This window comes from Aethalodelphis obliquidens, unplaced genomic scaffold (genome assembly GCF_003676395.1).
Source record: "Aethalodelphis obliquidens isolate GAN/ISIS:26980383/991018 unplaced genomic scaffold, ASM367639v1 scaffold29, whole genome shotgun sequence".
NCBI lineage: Eukaryota > Metazoa > Chordata > Mammalia > Artiodactyla > Delphinidae > Aethalodelphis > Aethalodelphis obliquidens.
The window spans coordinates 11,827,610-11,847,686 of NW_020837973.1; the positions used below are offsets into that span (position 1 = coordinate 11,827,610).

Consider the following 20,077-nt stretch of genomic DNA (forward strand, 5'->3'; position numbering starts at 1 on the left):
TGTCCTCGTATGATTAACACGTAGACTTTAGAGGAAGGATTGCTTCTTAGCATCTTTTAAACGCTGCTGAAATAAACTCCCCGAACACTTGTGCCATCATGTTTCTTTTCAGTACATCCTATATAGATAGTTCTTGATGTTTCAGGAAAAAATTTAAGTTAGATGAGTGAGAGCGAGAGCAGACACTTTCTGGGTCCAGTTCTCATCCTGCATTTGGTCACCTCTTAAGCATTGCTGTGCTTTTCCTGTGGCTCCCATGCTTTTCTACATCAATTGTGGCCTTCTTGTTCATTACTAAACTCAAATCCCCTTTGCTGTTCTGAATCCTAAGCAGAGATCAGACGACTCCTGGAGAGCGTGCTTCCACGGAGCAGTGCACTCAGTGCCACCGGCCACAGCCAGGCCAGCTGCCGCTGTGTGCGGGGTCCATCCTGGCCCCCAGTGGCTCACAGACTGCGCTGGTTTTAAGTGGACCTCGGTATCGAGTGATGTACATTATCATGTTTGTGTGAGTGCATCCTATGGCCTTCGGCTGTTCAACATTTTTACTTCATAAAGCTTGTTTCTAATTTAAAATATTGTAGATCTTTTGTTGACTTTCGGGTCTTGGCTTTTGTGTGTGAGTGTGGTGGCAGAAAGCACCTAAGGGGTCATGATGTATTAGATTTTGTCCTATTGGTGAGTGTAGCGAAGTGACCAATAGAGATATTTGGAAGAGGGAAAGACCATTTACTTAAAACCATTAGTGATAATTATTTGTAGGAGAACTTGCCATGATTTTCGTCATGATTTGAAAAGTATGAGCTGCTTCTGCCCCATATACTTAAATATTTTTGCCCAATGTTCAGAACATAGGATTTTTATACCTAGGATTCCTGTAGTTTAGCCTTTCACAGCTGTAGTCATTGAGTCATTACTGTGAATTCCAGTGACTGTAAAACTTAGTCTGAAAATGTATCAGTGCTTTTATGAGCCCAGTATCTCTCTGTATCAGCACACGAGGTGATGAGTAACTATAGATACTGTAAGTTTCTGAAACCTTTGTGCATCTTCCAGTAGAGACGTTTATTTAAAGTGTTACTGTCTCCCCCCCAATTAGAAGCTGTTATTAAACCTTCAGTGTGATCTTAACAATCTGTAGCATCCTGAATCAAGGAAATTAAAAAAAAAAAAGATTTGCTGATGTGCTTTAGAGAAAAATGGAGCAATTTGTTTAACCCACCTTGGAATCGACTCTCAAGCAAATGACCAATAGACTTGGGTGGGGTAGGGTAGGCATAAATGAGATTGTATGTGTGTATGTGGGGGGGGGGTGGCAGCCAAGGGGCCGATTTCCCTAAAATGTAAGTGGCCTGCCAGATCCCAAAGGCATTTTAGTCATTTTCAGTGACTGGATCTTTCTACTTTCTCCCCTAAAATTAGGGCCCCTCCCTCTCTCTCTGGCTCCTTCCCCCATCCTCTGCTTGCCCTCTCCTTTCCTTCCTTCCTTCCCTCCCCCCATAAAGGCTAATAGTGAGTGTTCTCAAACTTGAAGCCAAAACAGAGTGACGGAGGATTACAGGAGAGCTTGGTCCTAATGTTTTCTTCTAAGTTGAATTCTGAAGACTGTTGACATCAACTGAAAAATGAATACACAGAAACACTGACAGCGCTTGTCCTTCCCAGCCCTGACTGGGGTGGACGTTCTTCTCATGGGGGCCAGCCCTGAGGAACATTTGAAAGACATGAGCAGCGTAAAAGTATTAAACGCGGCAGTGAGAGCAGCTCTCCTGGGCTCTGAGCCGGCTCCCAGGCCCAGGTCGGCCTCCACAGCCTGGGGGAGTACCACGTGTACCCGCCGCCCGTGCGTACCTGCTGTGCCGCACACCTGACCTGCGGGGTGTGGCTGCAGAGAAGACTTCCCGGCCGGCGGACCTACAGGGAGGAGTTGAGGGCATTGCTGCTCTCATGCCAGACACCTGGGAAAGCAGGAGAAGGGGTCAAAAAGATACGTGGAAATGATTGGGAGAAGACAGAGTGGGGGAAACTAGATGAAATAGATGGGAAGGCGGTAGGTGAGTAACTTCTGGGGCACATGGGGGAAAAAATTTAAAATATTTTGAAGCTGATTTGATTGATGAGAAGTAGGCTCCCATGGATTTGGCTAATTCATGGCGTGTATTTTCATAAAAGAAACTTAAATGAAGCATCTTCTTACTGCCAGTGAGCGAAAGCATTTGCCTGTTTATTTAGTCTTGTGCCAGGTAAGCTTTGAAGCCTTGCATTTAATATCACTTATGTTTTATGTGGCCTAGCTTAAAGTTACGATATATGTTCAGCTGTTTGTGGCCAGTGGTAGAACTTTAAAATTTATTTATTTATTTTTGGCTGCACTGGGTCTTTGTTGCTGGGCTGGCTTTCTCTAGTTGTGGCGAGCGGGGGCTACTCTTCGTTATGGTGCACGGGCTTCTCATTGCGGTGGCTCCTCTTGTTGCGGAGCACGGGCTCTAGGCGCACGGGCTTCAGTAGTTGTGGCTCGTGGGCTGTAGAGCGCAGGCTCAGTAGTTGTGGCGCTCGGGCTTAGCTGCTCCACGGCACGTGGGATCTTCCCGGACTAGGGATCCAACCCGTGTCCCCTGCATTGGCAGGCGGACTCTTAACCACTGTGCCACCAGGGAAGCCCCAGTGGTAGAACTTCTAACAGAGGATATAATTGTCTCTGATGTGTGTTTGATGGCTTTATAGGGCTTGTTCAGAGTGGTCTTTAAATTGCTTTTTCCTACAGGTGATTTGATTTAGCAGAGGGAGCATTGGTGTTGTTTATATCTGACATGATGTATTTGGAATGCAGAATTGACAGAATAAACCAAACTGTAGACAGTTGGGAATCATCCCATAGTCTGAGAACACATCTGTAGACAATCTCATGGCAACAGGCAGATCTGTCTGGCTCGCTCCTTTTACAAATGGGTTGACTTCTCTTATTTGCAAAGTGAAATAGACAACTGTTAACTTCCTTAATGATTCCGTGAAACTTCTCAAACCTTCTCCAGTGAACAGACCCCTTGTGGAAGGTGGACATGGGGTAGGAAATGGGGAGTGGGAAGGTTTTCCTTTGAATCAGAGAAGACCAATTTACCGTTTTGAGTACCTCGGCCTGGGAAGAACTGCTGGAAAGACTGATTCCTAGTTGTGCCCTAGTAAATGTTTTCAAAATATTTTTTTTTGGCAACTTTGGGACCTGGGTGTTTTGAATAGCTTGTGTAAACAGACTTTTAAGAGGTGGACCCAGTTAGCACTACTGAGTAGTGTTTAAATGTTGACTAGATTCGTGAGACTATACTGGAAAATAAATTGCAAACTTGAGTTATGTGACGTTTTAAACAAGACTTAGGCCCTTAAAATCACTTCTCCTAGGCTGGAGATGAACTGGCTTCTCCTTTGTTTTTCTTGCTTAGTCACCAAGCGTTAGAGCTCCAGGCTAGCCCCTCCAACATATTCCTTTTTTAGAAATAAAAGTACCTGGCCTCTATGATACATAACTGTGAGTCATCCAGTGGATGGATATTAAAGAACTATAAAAACATGCCCCAAGTAAGTTCTTCACGTTGTTCCAGAGCACACTCTAAATTTGGACTCATTTGAAATTGAAGTGAAAGGCTGTATCCTTGGTGCCCTGCCGGAACAGTCTGGTTGATGCTACTTTGAGTTGCCTTTCGGGCGGGCAGGGTCAGCCCACCTGGACAGAGGCACTGGGTTCGCTTGCACTTTCTCTGAAGCGGTGGCCTCTCCTTCGTATATCCATAACAGTAACCAGTTTCTGATGTTTGAGACATTTGGACAAAAAGCCTCAAGATTTTGCCATGTCAGTGTGAGCCAAACTCGGTGGATAAATTCAGTTTATTTACTGTTTTATATTAGTGTTTGGCAATATTTGGGCAAATTAGAGCGTGAGTGATTGCTAATACCAAGATGAGTAACAATGAGAAAGTCATGCGATGAAAAAGTTACTTGGCCGGAGCAGCCAAAACTGACGAATGGGAACTTGACAGTGTTTTACGGGATGTCAGTTTCGGTCTGTCTTTCTTATGTGTCTAATTATAGTGTCACATACAATAAGTTGCAGTCCTGGAATGTATTGCATGCTATTTCTCCCACCATTTTGAAATGTAGTACATAGTACGAACAAGGGCTGCAAAGCTCACGCCCAGCCAGGAGTTAATAGGGGCAGTAAGGATTTCTAAGAAAAAGCAAAAGTCACCAGGTGTTTCTTGTTGTGTGTTGTATTGTTTCCTTCATGGTTGAGACTCCAGGGTACAAAGAGGATGCCATTCCCTCTGTATTACCGTGAAATTGTAAATATTGGTGTCCTGGGCTTTGTCTGATTCAGTTTTATTGCCCGCAGCCTTAGTATCAGTATAATACCTGGCATATAATTGGCTCTCAGTCAGTCAGGGTGTACCTTTGAATCTATGTTTATGAAAATCATTGTGCCAAGGAGTGTGTCTAGCAGTTACATTCAGTCCTGTGTAATCTGAATAAATTATGTTTCTTTGGCTGTTGGACTTTTTGAATTTATGAACAAAAATGAACATTTGTAAAGAGCCTTGACTTTTGAATTTTTATTTAAATTGATCTCACATAGAACTCCGATTGAGTAAGAGGTGCTGTGAGTGTTTTATACAGAGTGCTTTAAGGGATTATTGTTACTTAGGTGTTACATTTTGTGGGGTTTTCCGATTATTAAAACGATGTTTTTGCTTATAAAACAATGACAGAATGAGGCATGGGTGAGGAGGAGGGGGAAGGAGTTATTACAATAATGAGAGAAAGGCTTCTTTCTTACAGGATAAATGTGTGTTTTCTCATTGAAGCTTTCGTTTACCCTGCGGCTGAACCAGTCCTGGTTGAGCTGGGAGCAGACTCTGCTCAGTTAGCTTTGCTGATAAGAAGTGTGAGTCTGTCTCTGCTGTTTTCATGATTACAACCTCGCCTTTCTCCTTGTCAGCCGAGAAGCTGGACTGGAACATCAGCAGGAGGGACAGTAACTTCGGATTTGTGATCACAGATTTTATAAGACCACTAGTGTTTTATTCCTGGCATCTGCCAGGTTATGCAAAATAAACGGTTTAAAAACATTTTGGTGAAAAGGACAAACTGTGCACTTGTTGGAGCTGAGTAAATATTTTGTGATTCAGTTTCAAGTGATCTTAGAGCAGTCGTGATGCCAGCTCACCCTTTTTGGGTGCCAACACGGTGCCATCTGCTGTTCTCAGGGCAGTCTTCCTTGCCTGAATTACTTATTAAACCAGTATGCTATTATCCCCACTCCACAGATGGGGAGACTGAGGTGCAGAGTCGTTAAGTAGCCCAAGGGTACACAGTTAGTTAAGGAATGGGTTGGTGTGAACCTAGATCCTGGTCCGTCCTCATAGCCACTTAGCTTTAACTGTTTGCAACTAAATAATTCAGTAGACTTGAGCATAAGTTAATACAGTTTCCTTTTTACATGGCTTATCAAATCAGACCCATTATTTTCCATGCCTTCTGCGGAATCTAATGTTATGAAAGCTGTTTCCTATACTTGAGTGAGTTTTCTGCCGTCATTCTCATCATTTTCCCCGGCACCATGGCTGATGGGCTGTAAGTAGGAACTTCTAAAGGGAGCAAGCAGGCAGGCAAGCCCGCCAGTAACAGCGTTTGACTCCACGTGGTTTTCCTCTTTAACCCATTGATGTTTTTCAGCTTTTCTGCTTTAATTCCTCAAGTGTCCAGGTGTGTCCCGTGAATTGAATCCCATGTTGCCTGGGAACGTTTGGGTGGGGAGAATCTGGTGATGTAGTTTAAGTGGAAACGCTGCGAAATGAGCCCGTGCACTGTGTGCACAGTGAATGTATTTTTAGCAGCTGAGCTTTGGTTCATTGTAGTGAAGAAGTTTTTCCATGAATAATTCTTTAATGTCGGTCTTGGGTTTTTACTACAGATGTTGCGCGTCTGGCTCTGATTCCCCCTTTAAGAGCTCATACGAATCGCCAGCTTGGTGTCAGAGTTGCCGCCTCACATTACGTTAGATTTACATTTATTTCAGTTTTTAGTCTTTAAGTTATTTTTTAATATTGTATTGAAGAAACGTGTCTACATGTAAAGGGATTCTGCATGAAGCCCAGGCTTTAGTGAGGATTTTGGCACGTGATTTGTAGCACTTGTCTCCTTTCGAGTACCATGTAGAGAGAAGTCTGGTGCTTCTGGTCCCATGGTTTGATGAAGCAGCCAGTACCCTTAATGGCATATTTATTATCAAATTGGATGAAAATCACTAGCTCAACTACAAGTGGAACATTTTTGAGATTTTTATGACTTTCCAAACACCCGGTATTTCTGTAGAATTGGATTGGAGGGGTCAGGAAAGGGTTAATCCTGAAAAACAAAAAGGGCTGTTGCTCTTTATCATAGCAAGCGTGTGGCCTGGGAGAATGTGTTGGATGATTCTCATCATAGACTGTACACAGGACCAAGGCACTGTATAAATTCATGGATGAGTGCGGTTCACTTTCACGCTCTCAGGAATGTATTTTGTGTTATGTCTGCCCACCTAGGCTTAAACAGGTCTGTATTTCATTCGCAGAGAGCCGAGGTGCTGCAGTTCCGAATGTCTTCAGAAGTGAGTTCGTATCTGGCACAGACAGTTGGCCTTTTTTGGTCAACAGAGCTAGTTTACATAGTACTTAGTGGATGGATCTATGCAGAGAGAACATTTCAGGCTTGAATCTAGTGGAGGCTCCTAATTTTGAAGAGGGGGAAGGCATCCACGGAAAGGGATTGCTTCCTTAGTCCCCAACGGCCACTGCTAACCCATGGCCCTGCTGTGGGGCAGCAGGTGAGAGGTAGTGCTGCACAGGGCCGACCCGTCCACTCAGGTGTGCATGGAAGCCTACTTTGTGACAAAGGCAATATCACCAAATCTGGGCAATCTGAAAAGAAAAAGAAACATCATCCATAAAATCAACCACTTACGCAAATATTTAAGAAACAGCATTGGTGACCCTCTTTGATCATAAGAGATCCTTCTAAAAATGTGCGTATGCAAAATAGTCTGTTCCTAAAGAAATTGAGCCAGTCAGAGGAGGGATTTAACTGGGCTCCCTTGAAGCGTCCTGCTTTTGCGGCCTCTCCGCAGACACGTGAGAGGTCAGCCGGGCATTGCATTTACTCGGTTCCTGCCCATTTAAGTGATTCAGGCACGTGAAGTTTCCGTATAAATATTCCTTTATTTTGCCTTCTCTCTCTCCCCCTCATTTATTCATTTGAAGCCAGACTCAGATGCCTGGGGCACTTCTAACCCTTTGCAAATACCTGGCTCCCCTGTCTTCCAAGAACTCACTAAATGTTGTTTAATTCCTCCTCAAAAAGAAGTGAATGGCCTACTTAGTCTGTTCAGAAGTATCTTAGGACAAATTTACATACACACCCCTGCATTTGACACCTGTGGCTTTTGAAAAGGAAGCCAGATAACGCTGCATAGTAATTTAATCAGTTGTATCCACACAAGTGCTTCTAGGATTTCCCTCCTAGAATTAGGTAACAATAGCCTTCCCCTGAGATTGATACATATATAATTAATTAAGTGACTCAGCAGGTCCTCCTGGAAAGGGGAGAATGGCAGTACAGCACCCCTGCCTTTGCCATCCCCCAGGGGCGGGTTGGCGGATACGGGAGGCCCTGGACCCGCAGGGTGTTGACCAGAGGCCTGTCCACTGTATGTCTGACTCTGGGGCCCACCCCGAGGGGCAGGGCTGGTGTATTAAACTTTTCACGGTGTGCATCAAAAAAGCCAATTAGACCTACTTGGCGTGTGTTGCACTCTGTGTCCGCAAACGTTGACACGATTTTGCTGGAAACTAGAATTAAGTTATTGACCGCAAATCCCTTGCCAGCCCTGCAGTGCACATGTAGCATTCTTTCACCCGCATTCGAGAATGGCCCCAGATACTGTCCACTTAATTTTCATCGTTAACACATAGAATATACTCTATAATAATTATTTAGAAAAATGAATAAATCGTAGGTCAAATGAGTAGGGAAGTTCATTATGATGATAAAGTAGACAGTAATCAGGACTTAGAGAATTAGGCCACAGTCAGGAAAGTTGCAGACTGGAAAAGATAATTATTAGTAGAGAATTCTTGTGGTTCTTAATATATCTTCCTGAAGCTAGTAGCTCTGCTTCTTCACCATGAAATCCTGATAGTGTGGATTAACCTCTGTATTCAGTAACCCCAAACAGCTCATTTATTGTTAAATGTTTACACACACACTCTCTCTTCTTTTTTTTTTTTACGCTAAACATATTAGGAGAGATGTTGGCATATCAAAGCTTTGACAAAAGTAGAAGGAGTTTAGAAAGACTAGAATTAGTGTTAATGCATCCTAATGTGAAAAAAAGAGGAATTCAGAAAGAACGATGCATCTAATCTTTGGAGATAATGTGGTTGTATTGTAAGGAGAGGAACATGTTTAGTATGAATAATAACAGTAGTGACAGGAATAAAGAATGCTTTCATTTATTGAGTGTGATACATATATTATCTCATTCAGATATAAAAGAAGTGCTCCCAGTAACTTCTTGGAAGACTAAAGTAGGTTACCAAATAATTTGTTGTACAAATCAGAATATCTTTAAGAATGAAAGGGAGTGCTGTTAATAACTGTGCTGGGACAACAGGTGTCAGTCAGAACTACCTGTAAGGTAGTTGATTAAAAGAATAGGGGCTTCCCTGGTGGCGCAGTGGTTGGGAGTCCGCCTGCCGATGCAGGGGACATGGGTTTGTGCCCTGGTCCGGGAGGATCCCACATGCCGCGGAGCGGCTGGGCCCGAGAGCCATGGCCGCTGAGCCTGTGCGTCCAGAGCCTGTGCGCCGCCCCGGGAGAGGCCGCAACAGTGAGAGGCCCGCGTACCACAAAAAAAAAAAAAAAAAAAAAAAGAATGTAATAGGACCTACTTATCCACTAAACATAACTTTGGTTTTTCCATGAACATTTACTGGTCAAGAATAGAAGAGGGAAGGGTCTGCTTAATAGGAGTAGTACATCCCCTCACTGACTTTATCTGGTTTGTTATTATACTGATTAAAATTTCTGTATACATTACCTATTCTCAGAGCAGAGTTTGGACTTCCCTTTAAGTCAGAGTTTTAAAATCGTGACTGTGCTTTACAAGTTAGAAATGGTGACTTTGCAAAGCATAGTTTACTTTGAAGGTAGAAGTGTGATGATAGTTCGGGGAAAGTGCCGTATATGGCATTGTTTTTAGCAGCTTATGAGATTTGGAGAGCTGGGTATTTTAGAAAGCTTTCTCCTGGTGGTGGGAGTGAAATGGAGGCCCTGCTGGGAAACAATTCAGAAATCTGTCAATGATTGCTCAAATTATAGGAGTTCAGGTTTGGAAATTTTGTCTGCAGAACTGCATTTCCATGCAGCTTCTCTTAGTAACAAGTTTGAATTTATGTTTATTGTGTGATATATATTGTTGAATGGTCCTCAGTTTGGATCTGTGAGCTGTTTCCTCATGATTCGGTTCAGAGTGTGCATTTTTGTTAGGAAGGCAGTGGAAGTGATGCTGTGATCTTCTCCGTGCATTTTACCAGGAGGTACACAGTGTTGGTACGTCTGTCCCATGACTGGTGACATTAACTGTGATCACTTAGGATGGTTCCTACCGATCTCTGTTGGGGATTTTCTTTGAAACTGTGCAAATATCTCTTTTCTCATCATCCTTTCCCCCGTTAATTGTTTACCCATTGATGACTTGTGCCTGTCTGGTATTTGCCAAATGGTTAATTTTCTAATTCCTTCACTTATTCTTTTATTAGTTGGAATCCTACCGTAAGAAAGAGCTTTCCCTTCTCATTTACTTATTTATTTATATCAGAATAGGACCATAGATTGTCATTTTGTTCTATTGATTATTATCCATGATAATCATTATTTTTGCTCCAGTTGTTACAGGTTGACCAGTGGGCGCCTGTTCAAGCTTCAGCTTGTCCTGAGCACTTTGTGAGCACTTCGTAGTTTTCTCTGAGCGCTTCTCTTTTGTTTTTTCTATTGTAGTTTAGTTGGTGGAGTGTGTGTGCGTGGAATCACTATTTGACTAGGTTGTGTGTAAACTTAAGTACATATCTGTGACTACATAAATTTTAAAAACTCTCAGTGAGCTTTATTTAAATGTTAGTGATGATTGCGTTTGGGTGGTGGAATTACTGGTTATCTGTATTTTTTTCTGAAAAAAAAAAAGAGCCATATCACATGTATGTTACTTTTATCAGGGGAGAAAATGCTTTTTTTTTTTTTTCCCTTAAAAAACAGCAGAGATTAGTTGTGATTAGAAATCACGTATCTCTAAGGCTAACTGAAATTATCCTGCCTTTTATGCTTATCATTTGGGAACACTCGTATCCTTCAGGTTACGTTGTATGCGAAATGGAGTACTGCCACCAAATGCCCGTCTGATGAGCTGAAGTGATTATTCTACCTTTAGAAGTTATGAAGTCCTTATAACCTATGCTCTACCCCTTTCTTAGGACAGATGAGGCGTCTGTCTGCCTGGGAGGCTAAGTGACTTGCCCAGAGTCAGAGAGAGGAAATTAAGAGTAAATTTAACGCTCTGGCTCTGAGTCCAGTGTCCTTAGAAAACCCTTAACGCCGTTTTTGTTTCTTCGGTAACCGCCTTCTAGCTACAAGGTACTGTATGAAGTGTTTAAGAGCCCTCAGCTTAAACTTGTCAGTGCCCTTCACTGGATAATATTCCAGAGCTTTATATGCAGAAGTCATCAAAGACCATTTGGCTGTGTTTGGTGATTAACACCTTCAGGTGACTCTGAATCGGTTTCTTGGTAGACTGTAGTCGTGAAATGCTGATGAGTCTACTGCTTAGCGTTCATCTTATAATTATGCTGTTATTCTGTAATTCTGAAAACATAATTGGTTTGATAGAACGGGGGCTGGTAAATTTGTGCCAGTTGTTTAGATTTGTAAACTTTTTCTGGAATGAAGACTTGCCTGCCAGGAGAAAAAAGCGTACTTGTGCACTGTTAGGTGACATCTGTAGAATGATAGGAAAGCCTTCCCTGATCCCCCCTCCCCGGACTTCCTCCGAGTCCCCTCTCCGTCCTCTGAGAACACCTGGTCCTGGCGCGCTCGCTTCCTGTGGTGCCGCTCGCGGGTGTGTATGTACAAGGTGCTTCCTGTCTGCTTTGTCCTCGGCTCCCGGCACAGCACCCCTCGCAGAGCAGGGGCGCAGTAAAAACGAGCGTGCCCTCGCCCCTGGCCACAAGACGAGTGCTGTCGTAGAGAGGTGGCCCCCCTTGACCTTTAACCCTTCCTTTCTATTTTTTAAAGGACATTTAAAGACCTGATTTCTAAAGCAATTCTATCATTAGTCAGGGCTTTTGGTTGCAAGCAATAGAAATCGTCTTTAGCCAATTATAAGCATCTCAGATGGTAACATTAGCACATATTTGTCATGAACTGTGGAGGGTCTGAGAGCTTTTTCCCCATTTGCAAGCTAAAAGATTAGCCTCCCCCAGTTCGATAGATGCTAACAGAAGACACAAAACTCCTGGGTCAGAGACAAAGGACTTTTATTACTCACGGTAGTAACAGTAGTCATGGTATTGGCATTTTTTTTGGGGCACCAGTTCTAGAAAACCCAGTTTCTCCAGGGTGACGTGCAGAAGGCCAGTCAACACTTGTGCACACAGTGGGTTGCATCAGGAGAGGAAACCTGAATTTAGGGTGCCTGAACTTTTCCCTGGACTGTACGCGTGGCTGCTCTTTGCTCTGAGGAGAGACCGTCTCTCTTCCTTCCAGCCCTGTAAGCAAACCTGCCCTTTGCTCTGGAGGGAAGAGTCACTATCTCTGTCTTCTCAGTCTGTTCGAGGTAAGATTATCCTTGTAATGATGATCTGGGACAAAGATAGTGCCTCTGCTTGTGTGACGTGTAGACTCTTGAGAGACCCCTGGTCCCTACCAGGGCTCTGCCAACAATATGCATTGCGGAAATTTAGAAAACAAGAGAAAAAAATGTCACTGGAATCCTGCCATCCTAAGATAATCACTGTTAAAGTTTTGAAATACATTGTTTTATCTCCATAAATATAAATGCTTGTATATGGTATGTATTTCATGTGCTGTCTGACTGATAACTGGATGTGGTGAAGGATCTGTGCCCAGTCGTCTGGGCCCTACCCTGTGCCTGGCACTTAGTTGTGCTAAGTATGGAATTGGCATTTTAGAGAGTGGAGAAGTTTCAGATCATTTGGCCCAGCCCTTTCCTTGAAGATGTTAATGCTCTCGTTTCACATAATTACATTTCATTGAGACCTTCTGGAAGCAACAACACACCCTTAATGTGGAGCTATAATGGTGGGAGTTTGGGGTACTGTGAGAAATTGGTGCAGTAGCTACATTGCTTGGGTGATTCTGCCCCTGATGTTGTACCATAAGTTTGGAGGCCTTTGCAGTAGGCTCTGAGTAGGTTGTATAAACCTGGGATCTAGCTCCTCGAACCCCTTTTAACCCCCTTGATCCTGCTGAGTTGAGCCCACTGTTGACTACTGTCAAAGCAAAGCAAAGGACCACCTTTGCTTATGCTTGTAACCTCAGAACCCCTCAGGAATCAGACTGGATGTCTTGGAGTAAGTGGCTCGGAGTCTTGGGAATTGCTTGCCCAAACAAGAGTTAGTTTTAAACCTTATTCTTCCAATCAGACTCAAGTCTTTGTGAACAGTAGTAAGTTAGTTCATTTCCAGCGTATACTTCTTTCAGTGTATTAAAGACTATGGAAGAATGTTTTCCTGAAACGTATTCCCCCAAACCTGCAACTCAAGGTGTTAAATATTCATATTTCTAGGTTCCATTAAAGACAGTTACGAGGTATTTATAGAAATAAAACTCGCCTTGATTTAAAAAAATTTCAGTACTTTTAGATTTTGGATTATTAAGGCAGAGATGCTAAATATTCTTTTCAATGGTGTCTTTCTTTGGAAAGATACAAAGCTGTCTTATCTGCTTTCAAGAAAATGTTACTCTTTGTTGAATGATTTAAGCCTGTTAGTTCTTGGAAAATTATAATGATATGCTGCCTTCAAACAATAAAACAAGTTCTAGCTTCTTTTACTAAGAAGAGACTGTTGTTCTTAAGGATTATTTCTACTCCTCATGTCATTCTATTGACAGGACCTTACGGAGCAGATAGCCAAGAAGCTTGGTGAGGCTGTGGCGTTATGTATTCTCACGACCATCTCTCTTTTCTGTTCCCTCCCCCTCGCTCTCGCAAGGAGGAGGTGTATGCAGGGATGCTGTCCCACTTCCAGAGCTTTGCTGGCCTTGCACAGAGCCTTGTGCAGTTGGTGTCTTGAACTGTATTTTACCTCTGGTCTGACCATTCCCCTGCTGGATCTTGGTTGCTTAAGTTAGATGGAGTGCTGTACCCTTGCCCAGAAAGGGAGCTGGGGAGAAGGTGTGGGGTGGGGCCTATTCGAGTGGGTCAGGACAGACTTGAGGGAGAGAATGTAGCCAACGTTGGGGGTTGGGGGCCAAGTCAGTGGTTGTGATTAGGAGGCTCCCCTGAAACAGCATCATCCAGGGCGGAGGGCACAGCCCTCCACTGACTAGAGCAGGGTGGTGATGACGGTGCCCCGGCCGCTAGCCAGTGACTCCCCTCCATCGTAGGGGAGAACCAGCCACGGCAGCGGTGTCTCCTGGGAGGCAGACACTGTGCCCTAGGGGCTTTGCATATCGTGTCATGCAGTCAGGTGGCCCTGCCCTTCCCCTCCCCTCACTGTGATCAGTTGGTGCCCCCATTCTGACCCTGAAGGACGCTCCTGCCCTTCTCAGGGCCGCCTGCCTCCCTCCCCCACCCTTCCCCATCCTTAGGTCACAGCTTAAGTGTCACTTGCTGCAAGAAGGTTTCTCTGACCCCTCAGATAAGGAGATTCCCTCTTAGACACTTCGCAGGATCCTGTCCTAAGTCTTTAATTGTACTTGTCAAATTGAGTGCTTACTGTGTTGATTATATGTTTTATTTCAGTCTCCCCTGTAGGATGGGTATACTTCTTGAGGCAGGGAGTAAACGTCTGTATTTCATATCTGGACTCCCAGGGCACGTCCAGTATTACTGTGATTGTCCAGTACCTGTTGACTAAGTTTAGGCTTAGTATTTTCCTCACTGGGCCTGGGTCCACCTTGAAATTGGTGCCTGCATTTGCAAGCAGAGATTGAAAGACCTACCAGCCGTAGAGTCGCTGGGGGAGGAGCGTATGATTCCAATAAGAGGAAAGATGCTGTGCTTTATGGGTTCATAGTGTGTAATAAAGCCATTCATCCAATAAGAGTGCCTCCTCTCAGTTTCTGCTTTGGTGTGGTTACTGATGGTAGATAATATTTTCAGTTCCAGCGTATGAGCAAACTGCCCATTTATTGAGTTGATTTTTCCTCTCTTTTATTAAACGACTGAGTTTTGCTTTTTCAAAGTTAGCTAAAAATCCTCTTTCCACGTTTAAATGATGTTTTAAAAAATCATTATTCTTTTCAAAGATAATGGTATCCGGAAGGAAAACTTATTTCTGATCTGCATTTATGTTTTGGAGTAACTTAAGATTTTGCTTCTGTTTACCATACAACAAAAGTATGATAAGAGTTAAAATCGTACCTAAGCCATAGCAGTTTTTAAGTAGTAAAACGTGCTTGTAAATAGGACTTCTAACACTGAATTGGTTACAGGTAAATGCATGGCATTTTGATTGTAGCACTTGGCTAAGGTCACGACCTGTAGTTTTCAAGAATGTTTGGCTGCATTATTTGTTAACTTTGAGGGTGAAGTGTAACTACTCTGGTAGTCCTGCCAAGGACTGCCATGCAGACATCATGTTAGGCATCTTAGTTCTGCCAGTTTTCTTCACAATCAGGTTAGGGAGGTGATATTTTACAGAACATGTTTGCTGGTCAGCTCTTTCTGGTTCTGTACTTAATAGTGGAGTAATATTATGAAGACACAGATCTTGTATTCAAATTACCTTTTATAGTCTTAGTACAAAAAGTAACACATTCTTAGTCTTTTTTTTTACAATTTTGTTATCCATCCAGTGTGCCTCTCAGTGTCTTCAAGAATGTGAGCGAATTGTGGAGGGACACTGAGCCACCCCCTCTAGAAGCATCTGAGGGTCCCTGTCCCGGTGTGGGAGGGGCTCCGGACCAGGGAGCCTGGTCCGTCCAGGCAAAGGCTCTGGACCTGCTCTGGGTTGGGTGGTAAGACGGGGCTGGGTGCAGGCTGAGAAGCACAAGAAGGCGTGGACCAAATCCAGGGAGGAAGTGAGCTCTGGCTGACTGTACAGTAAAACTGGTGATTTTTTCCCTTTTTGTTATTTTGTCATTGTTACATTGCACCTCAGAAGCCATCTGCTACTGATGCTGCAGCGCTCTCTCTCCGGGATCTTGAGGGATGTCTTGAATGATTCTGGTACAAAAAGCTGTCAGTGGAGGCTTTGAGTTTTTCTAGACTTTGATAAAAGTATTAGGACCTGCCGCTAGCTGTAGACTTCTAAAAGCTGTTTATGCTTTTTATATTTTGGGAAATGCTTCTTTGGAATTGTATGTCTTGTTTGAAGCCCAAAACACGTTATCGGTGGTTGTGCTACTACTAGGCTTCGCCTTGACCTCTCCCAATAAAATATTGACTAGGAAGGCACCGGCCCGTCTGTTTGCTGCACAGGTAGTTTGGGAGCCGAGTGGAGGGCGTGAGGGGCTGGGGCCCTGGGCTGCCTGCCCTGTGGGGTGCAGGAGGGGAAGGAGAGCCCCTTTCTCCTTGGGCAGTGGGCACGGAGGAGTGTGACTCGCCCTCCTTCCTCTCAGGTCGTCCTCGTCTTAGGAGGCTTGTCCGCTCAGCCGGAAGCGAGGGCCTGGCCCCTCTGGGCTGCTGGAGGTGGACGGCCATCGCATGGTCAGTGTACTGGAAAAGTGCCCTCCAGTTCAATGAAACACATCGAATTGCATAGCGATTTGGAGAAACAAATGAGAGTGTGTCATTGCCAACAAAAGATTTGGGGAAGGGGCTGTCTGAAATAAGACCACTGTGAGGACCCGGTCTCCTGTCAAAACATCCTCCCGAGTTTCAGACAGTGTAGTCTGGACAGTGACCCTGAGGGTGCTGGTCGGGAGGAGGGGCTGCGACCTGGACAGGTCATTCGCCTCGCTTGCCTCCGCGTCCCTGCTGTGGAGCAGGGAAGGTCGCAGCGCTCGCCGGGGGTCACGCTGAGGAAATCACTGGGTACCGTTGGGGGCCTCCCGCAGGCTGTGTGGCACCACAGCCGCGCTGCCTGTGTTTCATTAATAACCGTCGTTATGGATATTTGTCAGGCTTGCTGGAAGGAAGCGTGGGGGCCTGGTGTTGCCCCTCTTGAACGTGTGCAGGCCCAGCCTTTTTCCTGCTTTCTGTGTTCTTCCCTGCCTGTAGTAGAGACTGACATCAGTATTTGTGGTGCGAAGCGAAGGGCCCACGGATTAAGGAGGATACAGGATTCTGTCGTCCTGAATTATCAGCTATTGCCAGAAGGATCCAGAGAACACGTCTGTGTAAACTGCAGCTGCACGAAGTGTCTGCTCTGGGACCCGAGCTCTGAGGAGTTGGGGTGCACGGAGCACATCCCTTGCTGCTCCCTTGGCTACTCTTCTGTGAGGTGTAAGTTCTTTGGAAAGTAGGACGTGTGATCCAGAGAAGCAGGAATTAAGAATTCATCAGCCTATTGAAGCGGCTCCTGTTTCATTCAGAAGTATTGCCAGCAGTGAACAGTAGTAGTTCCTCCGCACTTGAAGTTAGCTTACAATGAAACATACTGTTCATTACATTTGGTTCAAAATGAAGATCTATCTTGTTTCTGAAGTTCATTGGCCAAGGATAGAAGGCTAAAAGCTTCTGGCAAAAATAGGAATCTTTCTGTTGTAATTAAATTTAATTCGCGAAGAACTGCATACCACACTCCGTAATAATTCACGAATTTTTATTATCTGGCCACTTTGTTGTTAAAAACTCAACGTATAACAATTACTAGCATTCTAGAACATACCATTTTTGCCTCTTACAAGGTACTCTTTGGAAAAAGAAGCTTCTTTTAAAAAATGGAACATGTTGCTTGGTTCATCCAGATTTTTGTCTATAGTCTTGGGAACTTTGCATTCTTTGCACTGAACTTGAGACCAGACTCTCCAGATGTTTCTCACCTCCAGAAGATTAACTCAACTCTTTTTTCTAACCATGAGGCTCTCTGAGGTCTCAGCAACCCCTTTCCCTAACGTCTTCCTAACCTCCAGGATGTCTCCAGCCGCTGCCTCTGTCCCGGCGCACACAGCCCGACAGTTGGCTGCCTGCTCCCGAAATTTCTCATTCTCTTTTGATGATATCTTTGTGTAGCTTGTGCATGACTAAAGTACACATTCACTGTCTGTGTGAGACAGAGCCTGCCGTTTGGAGTATAGCATTTTGAAACCACTTTATTATATGTTATGCCTAAGTACTGCCAAACGAGGAAAATAAAACTCGCTCTAAAATATAAGTACCTATCTGCCGTTTTGGTATATATCCGTTTAGGCTTTTCTCTTTCTATGTATGTTTGTATGCCTTTAACCATTTAGAAGCATATGTAACCATATTTTTTACATATTTTTCAAAGGGGTCATTTTGCAATACAGTTTTTTTTTTTGTTTTTTTTGTTTTTTTTTTTTGTCGTACGCGGGCCTCTCACTGTTGTGGCCTCTCCCGCTGCGGAGCACAGGCTCCGGACGCGCAGGCTCAGCGGCCATGGCTCACGGGCCCAGCCGCTCCGCGGCATGTGGGATCCTCCCAGACCGGGGCACGAATCCGTGTCCCCTGCATCGGCAGGCGGACTCCCAACCACTGCGCCACCAGGGAAGCCCCCTGCAATACAGTTTTATTGCTAGTTTTTTCTCCACCAAGGAACAAGCTATGGAAACGTATCAGAAAACTAAATGTAAAACTGTGAACTTCTAGAAGACAGCATAAAGAACATCTTTGTGATTCGGGGTTCAGCGAGATTTCTTAGAAGCAATGCAAAAAACATAAACAACAAAAGAAAACGTTGATAAATTGAACATCAAATTTAAAAAATTTCGCTTTTTAAAATGTGCCCTTAAGAAAATGAAAATACAAGCCGCAGATCCGGAGAAACTACTTGTAGGTCGTATATCCCATAAAGGATCTGGTTATATGAAGAACTTTTACAACTCAATAGTAAGAAAATGACTAAATTAAAAAATGAGCAGAAGATTTGAATAGACCCTTCAGCAAAGAAGGTATATGGAGGCGAAATAAACAAATGGGAAGATGTCCGATATTGTTAGTCACTAGGAAAGTGCAAATTTAAACCACAGTGAAATACCACTACTCGCCTTCCGGCATGGCTGCAATGAAAAGATTGACACTCCCGAGTGTTGGTGAGACTGTGGAGAAACTAGAACCCTCGTAGATCGCCAGCGGGAATATAAAATTATACAGTCACCTCGGAAAACAGTTTGCAGTTTCTTAAACAGTTAAACATATGCTTTCCACATGAACCAGCAATTCTAGGAATCAGCCTCAAGAGAAATAAAAACATGTGCTCACGCAAAGACTTTCATACAGATGCTCAGCAGCATTACTCCTGATAGCAGAAATGAAACAGTCTAAATGTCCACCACCTGGTGAACGGATAAACAAGATACAGTATATCATATCCATACAGTGAAATTCCCCAATAAGGAACAAACTTCTGACACATGCCACAAAAAAAGATGACCCTCAACAACAAGAGAAAGCAGCCAGACGCTAAATACTGCATACTGTATGGTTCCATTTATATGAAATTTCTAGAAAAGGCAGAGCTATAAAGACAGAAGCAGATCAGCGGTTGCCTTGGCCTAGGGGTAAGCGAGAGGATTGCCTGCAGAGAGGCACAAGGGAAACTTTGGATTGATGCAGGTATTCTAAAATCGATGGTGCCGATGGTTGCACGACTATAAATTTACTGAAACTCATTGAACAGTCCACTTAAAATGGGTAACTATTTTAAAAAACGTTGTGATCAAAATTTGTCTGACAAATTGCAATTTGCAGGAAACCCTTTGCCATTTGCTGTTTCATGCAGTTCTCAGAGGTAGATGATATACTGATTTTCCAGAAGAGGAAACTGAGGACCAGCAATGGTAAATTCTTTTCAGTTCTCAGAGTCCGTAACTTGGCAGACCAGGTGGCCACATTTCAGGTGTTCCGACCACAGCACCCTGACTGCTAAAATGAGTGAATTTTATGGTATATAAATTTCACTTCATTAAAACACCTCATGACACGTTTTAAAGAATATATCATGAAGACCTTTCTGTGTTAGGACCTGTTTTGGCCATCACATCTTAAAATTTATGTTGGAACATTTTAGACATTCATAAAAATAGAGTTTGTCGTGACCACCCTAGAGTTGGAAGAGTATCACCCATGTACTCTTCACTTGGCTTCAGCGATCGTTTCATGGTCTGTCTTGGTTCGTCTCTGTTCCCTACCACCTGGATCACTTTGAAGCAAGTCTCTGTCATTAATTCTGTTGTTGATTCTGTGGTTACTTCAGTGTATTATCATCGTTTGTAAATGAACGCTTACTATTCTATTGCTTGTACTGTAATGTGTTAAACCAGCCACGGATTGTTGGTCATTTAGGGTGAAACTTACATAGTATTGCTTGGTAGATGATGCTGCAACAGACCATGCGCCTGTTTTCCAGTGCAGCCAATTGAACTCCACGGCTTAGAAGAACTGTGTTGTTTGAGGGATTGTGTGGAAGAACCAGTTTACTCCTCAGTGCTTTAAAATGTATTTTAAAAAGATTTAACAAAATTCACAGTAAAAATAGCCCTTAGGTAGTTTTGCTTGTCTAAGAACATGTGCATAATGAAATAGCCCAACTGTTTCGCATTCTTTTGTTTGTAGTTTGTTCCTTGGAAACAAAGACATTATGGATATTCATGTTCTCCCCCCCACCAAACCCCGTTGTGCCCCCCTCTC

General features: G+C 43.7%; 1 protein-coding gene across 4 annotated transcripts in view; it reads left to right on the top strand.

Annotated features, from left to right (window-relative positions):
- TRIO (trio Rho guanine nucleotide exchange factor) overlaps positions 1–20,077 on the top strand; it is a 363,915-nt gene that overhangs the window by 42,957 nt on the left and 300,881 nt on the right. Inside the window, exon 1 of one of the 4 annotated variants that reach the window (XM_027125336.1) lies at positions 1,899–2,054. The exons of 2 other annotated variants lie outside the window; for them this stretch is intronic. The gene's annotated coding sequence lies outside the window, so the exon portion shown is untranslated. Of the gene's footprint in view, positions 1–1,898; positions 2,055–2,082; positions 2,244–20,077 lie in introns of those variants that run through there. One more of the 4 variants, XM_027125335.1, reaches the window with a different exon arrangement.